The sequence below is a fragment of the Nicotiana tabacum genome, chromosome 11 (genome assembly GCF_000715075.1).
Source record: "Nicotiana tabacum cultivar K326 chromosome 11, ASM71507v2, whole genome shotgun sequence".
Classification (NCBI taxonomy): Eukaryota; Viridiplantae; Streptophyta; class Magnoliopsida; order Solanales; family Solanaceae; genus Nicotiana; species Nicotiana tabacum.
The window spans coordinates 139574677-139581000 of record NC_134090.1 but is presented as its reverse complement, the minus strand read 5'-3'; positions in this window follow the sequence as shown (position 1 = coordinate 139581000).

Below are 6324 nucleotides of genomic sequence, written 5' to 3'. Positions count from 1 at the left end.
TATATTCTTGATTATCATTTTTTTTCATTTGAAAATAAAATTTAATTATCATATAGGTAAGTTCAGCGCGTAGATACTAGAAAAGAGAAAAATATCATGATACTAAAAAGGTAAAAAAAATAAAAAAAAATTGAAAGAGATAAATGCTAATAATATAGAAATTGGGCATTTTAAAGAGTCAATTGAGAAAAGAGAGGGAGAATGTCAATTGAGAAAAGAGAGGGAGAATGACAATTGTTCAAGATAGAGGAAGGATTTTGATTTTAAAAGCACAATTCGGGGCATTCATTTTTAATAACAAGTAAATTTCAGAAGAACTTTAGAGTTGTATAATTACTAAAGGGGATTTTTTTCTTCAAGCCAATCAATAGTATTTTCAAGAAGCACTGAAGTATTTATGGTCCGGACACCATCATTATAAAAAATAATAGTCAGAGTTGAAACTTTAAATCTACGCATAAGGGATAAGGCTTAAAATCTCTTGAACACTTTTATCATTTAACTCAGAACTTAATCAATTAGCTGTCCTTGTCTTTTTAACTAATCTATACTATATTAAAAGCACGAAGTATTTTAGCAAAATATCGTTCATCTTTTTCACCCTTTAAAAAAGAGTTTATATTGGACAAAATTGTAATTTAAGTTACTTTCCTAATATTTAGAATTTTAAAATTAATTCTCATTAATATACTTGGCCTAATATTTAGGACCTTCCTTAAATTGAAATTTCTCTACGTTAAGCAGTATAATAAAACCTTTAAATAATAGATGTCATATCCAAAATAACTAATGATTCTTTATTAGATGCGTATTTTCTTTTGTTATTTATGTTAAGAAATCTAGGAATGCTTTCTTTTTTACCTTTTCTTATTTTAAGAAATTATACGAATACTTTATTTTATTAAGAAAATAATTGACTAAACATAGAATTAAAAGTAAATTACAATACGTTCCTCTAATTCCATGCCATAGAAGTTACACTTTATTTAAAACAAGTGACTAAACATAGAATAAAAAGTAAGTATAATTCTTTGTTTAGTTAGTTAAATATCATTAACCTTCTTCATATTCAGAGATTTAAATTTTTATTTAATTTTTATTTTACATCTTTATATCTCACATACATTACTTAATAATATTTATGCAATTTTAAAAAAATATAAATTCATTGTAAGGTATACGCGCAATGCGCGTAGCCAGACTAGCAAGTCAAAAAGTGCAAACGAGCAAAGTTGCTTGCGAAGTGAACAACCGAACAAGATATAATGTTGAATTTTAGTAAAATTTTGTTATAATCTTTTGACTTATGCCTTCTCTATCATGAGACAGAAAGGGGTGTACACAATATTTTTAAAAAGTTGTGCCACCGAAATGAACGAACAAATCGGCAAATAGCTATAACATCTTCTTATTACAACAACAACAACAACCACCCACTGAAATTCTACTAATGGGGCCTGAAAAGGGTAGTAAATACGCAGACTTTATCCCTACCCCGAATGAATAGAGAGGCTGTTTTCGAAAGACCCCCGACTCAAGAGAACAAAAGACAAATGTAGACAATATTAGTATCATCACAGAAATCATAAGAAAAATAAGAACAACATGAAATACGGAAGAAAGATGCAAAGCAAAATCGATAGCTAGTAAATAGGTCATGCACTGAAAAATAGTAAGACACAACATTGCCACTATCTATCTTAGACAAAAATCCTACCAGACTAGTCTCACAGCGGTGTTAGTAAGGCAAGACTCAACTACCTCCTAACCTACAACCTTAATGCTAGACCTCCACAACTTCCTATCAAATGTCATGTCCTCGAAAATCTAAAGCCTCGCCATATCATGTATGATCACCTCGTCCCAATACTTCTTAGGCCGCCCTCTACCTCTTCTCGTTCCCTCCACAACTAGCCGCTCACACCTCCTTACCGGAGCATCTGGGCTTCTCATTTGAACATGCCCGAACCATCTAAGTCTCGCTTCCCGCATCTTGTCATCAATGGGAGCTACGTGCACCATCTCCCGAATGTCATCATTTCTAATCTTATCCATCCTAGTGTGCCCGCACATCCACCTCAACATCCTCATTTCTGCCACATTCATAATTTGGATATGTGAGTTCTTAACATGCCAACACTCAGCCCCATACATCATTGTCGGGCTAACCACCGCTTTATAGAACTTACCTTTGAGAATTGGTGGCACTCTCTTATCACACAAAACTCCAAACGCTAGCCTCCACTTCATCCATCCTAGCCTAATACGATGTGTGACATCCTCGTCTATCTCCCTCCGCCCTGGATAACCGACCCAAGGTACTTGAAGCTGCCTCTACTTGGGATGACATGTGATTCAAGCCTCACATCCACGCCCACTTCCCCTGGCTCAGCGCTGAACTTACACTCCAGGTATTCCATCTTTGTCCTGCTCAGCTTGAAACCCTTAGACTCAAGAGACTGTCTCAAAACCTCCAGTCTCTCATTAAGAACGACTCGCGACTCATCAATCAGAACTATGTCATCGACAAATAGCATGCACCATGGCACCTCCCCTTGAATATGGTGCGTCAACATGTCCATCACTAAGGCGAATAAGAACGGACTGAGTGCAGAACCTTGGTGTAACCCCATTACAACCGGAAAATGGTCAGAGTCTCCTCCTATTGTCCTAACCCGAGTCTTAGCCCCATCGTACATGTCCTTAATCACCATAATGTACGGGACAAGCATACCTTTTACCTCCAAGCACCTCCAGAGAACTTCTCTAGGAACCTTGTTATACGCTTTCTCTAGCTCAATAAACACCATGTGCAGATCCTTCTCCTCTTTCTATACAGTTCCACCAACCTCCGAACAAGGTGTATAGCTTCTGTAGTTGAACGACCCGGCATGAATCCGAACTGGTTGTCGGATATAGACATTGTCATCCTCACCCTCGCTTCAACCACCCTCTCCCACACTTTCATGGTATGACTCAGTAATTTAATAACCCTATAGTTGTTACAACTCTAGATATCACCTTTGTTCTTATATAATGGAACTACCGTACTCCACCTCCACTCCTCCGACATCCTCTTCGCCTTAAAAATAACATTAAACAACCCAGTCAACCACTCCAAACCTGCTCTCCCCATACTCTTCCAAAATTCCACCGGAATCTCATCTGGCCCGGTCGCTCTACCCCTACTCATCTTATGCATATCTCCTACGACCTCCTCAACCTCGATACACCCGCAATACCCAAAGTCACGGTGACTCTCGAAACACTCCGATTCGCTTAGCACAATATCCCGATCCCCTTCTTCATTCAGAAGTTTATGGAAGTAAGTCTGCCATCTTCTCTTTATCTGTGCATCTTCCATCAATACTCTACGATCTCCATCTTTGATGCATCTCACTTGGTCCAAATCCCGAGCCTTCCTCTCTCTCAACTTGGCCAGCCGGAATAACTTCTTCTCCCCGCCTTTTTTCCCCCAGTTCCTCGTACATACGACCATATGCCGCAATCTTAGCCTCTGTGACCGCCATCTTCGCTTCCTTCCTAGCTACCTTATACCTCTCCACACACGCTCGCCTCTCCTCCTCATCTATGTTCCCCACTAACTCCAAGTATGCCGCCTTCTTCGCTTCCACCTTACCTTGGACCAATTCGTTCCACCACAAGTCTCCTTTGTGTCCACCAGAGATGCCCGTCGAGATCCCTAGCACTTCTCTCGCAGCCTTCCTTATAAATTTGGATGTCGCTGACCACATAATGCTCACGTCACCACTGCTCCTCCAAGCTCCCATAGCCGATAACATCTTCTTATTAAGAAAACAAAATTCATATCATATTAATAAAAAGTAATTCAAGTGCATTAATACAACTCTTTTCGATTTTTTTAAAGGAATTCATGATAACATTATTATAAATAATACTGCATAATAAGTTAGAAATAAATTATGTCACTAGCAAGTAGGACTGTGCATAATTTGGTAATTATTGATTACTGTAGCAAAATAAAAAATTTTGGTATTTGATATTTTGATATGATGTTTAGTTTAATAATTTAAAAAATATAGTATTAGCTTATTAGGTATTGTATTAGGTGCATATTAAAAAACTAAAATACTGATACCTAATCGAAATGCATATTATAATTATAGTATATCATATATGCTTTCTATTGCTGTTTATTCGTAAAACGGTACAGTTGGATTTATAGGGTGGTTTATAGACAAGCGAATTGATTTGATCCCAAAATGATAAATTAATTAAATAAAATGCAAACTTAGCGTTGAAATCAAGATAAGACAACGGGCAACTTGGTTCCGGGAGCAATGCTTTTGAAGGCAACAATAAAAATATTGATAGATAGAAAAAAAGTATTATTGAGCTTAGAATAATGTGTAACATAAGTTTGTCAAAAATTTTATGTCCTTACAATGGCTGTTGAAGTCACTATTTATAGGTATACCTAGAGAACAAGGTCCTACAATCAAGCCCCTCTTAAATGACAATAATGGTGGCCATTGATGAATATGTAACGATAGATCATGAATGCCAAAATTTTCTGTAACAGATGCATATTTAATACTGAGGAATATTCTCCACTGAATGTCATATGACGGCAAATATTTGTTTTCCCTCGTTGATAATGTTCCCTTCAGGTTCTCCCCAGTGCCAACAGAAGCTGCTATCCTCTGTCTTGGTTTTCACTTGCTTCTTCTTCTTCTTCTGTTTGTCTCCATTCCAAGTATGTCACGACCCGAATTTTCCCACCTTCGGAAATCGTGATGGCGCATACTCATATGAAAGCTAGGCAAGCCGACAATTAAAATTTTTCCACCATTTTTATTAATTCAAACAAGAACAGATAATAACTAAAACAAAATAATTATGAAATGCGAAAGTGATATAGCAATCCAAAAATTCTAATACATAACTACCCCGAAGATCTGGTGTCACAATCCATGAATGACTAAGATTTACTACAAATATAAGTCTGAAAGAAGTACAAATGTTCTCGAAAGAGAAGAAACATAAGAAACTAAAACGGGGAAAGGGGACTTCAGGCTCTGTGAACGCGAGCAGATCTACCTTGATCTCCTTGGACTGAAGGCAGAAACCTCGAATCTACTCACAAGGTTCATCACCGAAATCTGCACAAAGTACAGAGTGCAGTATCAGTACAACTGACCCTATGTACTGGTAAGTATCGAGCCTAACCTCGGCGAAGTAGTGACAAGGCTAGGACACAACAACCATATAAACCTGTGCAATTAAATCATATACGAGCAGAACAATAATAAGAGAAAATAACCGATAAAGATGGGAAGAGGAAACATGCTGCGGGGAATATGAAATTCTAACAGTAATTCAATAAAGAAGCATAATGAATACCATATTTGTATTAACAAGGATAATAAAACAGTAACACGTGCACGACATCACCCTTCGTGCTTTTACTCTCGTTCTCACCATAAGAAATAACAAAAATGGCACGGCATCACCTTTCGTGCATTAACTCTCATAATCGTGGCACGACATCACCCTTCGTATATTAGCTCTTAAATCATGGCACGACATCACTCTTCATGTATTAACACTCACAATATCGGCACGACATCACCCTTCGTGCATTAACACTCACTCACAAAATCATGCACGACATCACCCTTTGTGTTTTACACTCTTCCTCACCCAAACAATAGAAACAATACATCCCGGCAAGGGAATCAACAATAGAAACAATAACATCCCGGCAAGGGAATCAATTATAACCAATCTCGTTTCAACATTTAACTTCACAAAATAAATCTCAACTTGAGCCAATACTCAACAATGGTCACTTACCAAGAAATTATCATAAGTCTTGTTCAACATGGATAATCATCAATTTAAGCATGGACAGTATATAATAAGAGTCATAACAGTCGCAGTATAAGACTCACAGACATACTTGATACCAATGTATAGGTACTCGTCACCACACCTATACGTCGTACTCAACACTAACATGTAGCAAATAAGACAACAACACCTATTCCCTCAACCTAAGGTTAGGCCAAACACTTACCTCGATTCCACGGCCAAAATCAAGCCTCAAATACCGCTTTTCCTCTAAATTCCAACTCCAATCCGCCTGTATCTAGCCATAATTAATTTAACAGCATCAACAAATGCTATAGAAATTCAACTCCAATGCTTAATTATAGAGTTTCTATCATTTTCCCCAAAAAGTAAAAAATCGACCCCGGGCCCGCTTGGTCAAAACTCGAGGCTCAGACCAAAATCTGATTACCCATTCACCCACGAGCCCGAATATGCAATTAGTTTCGA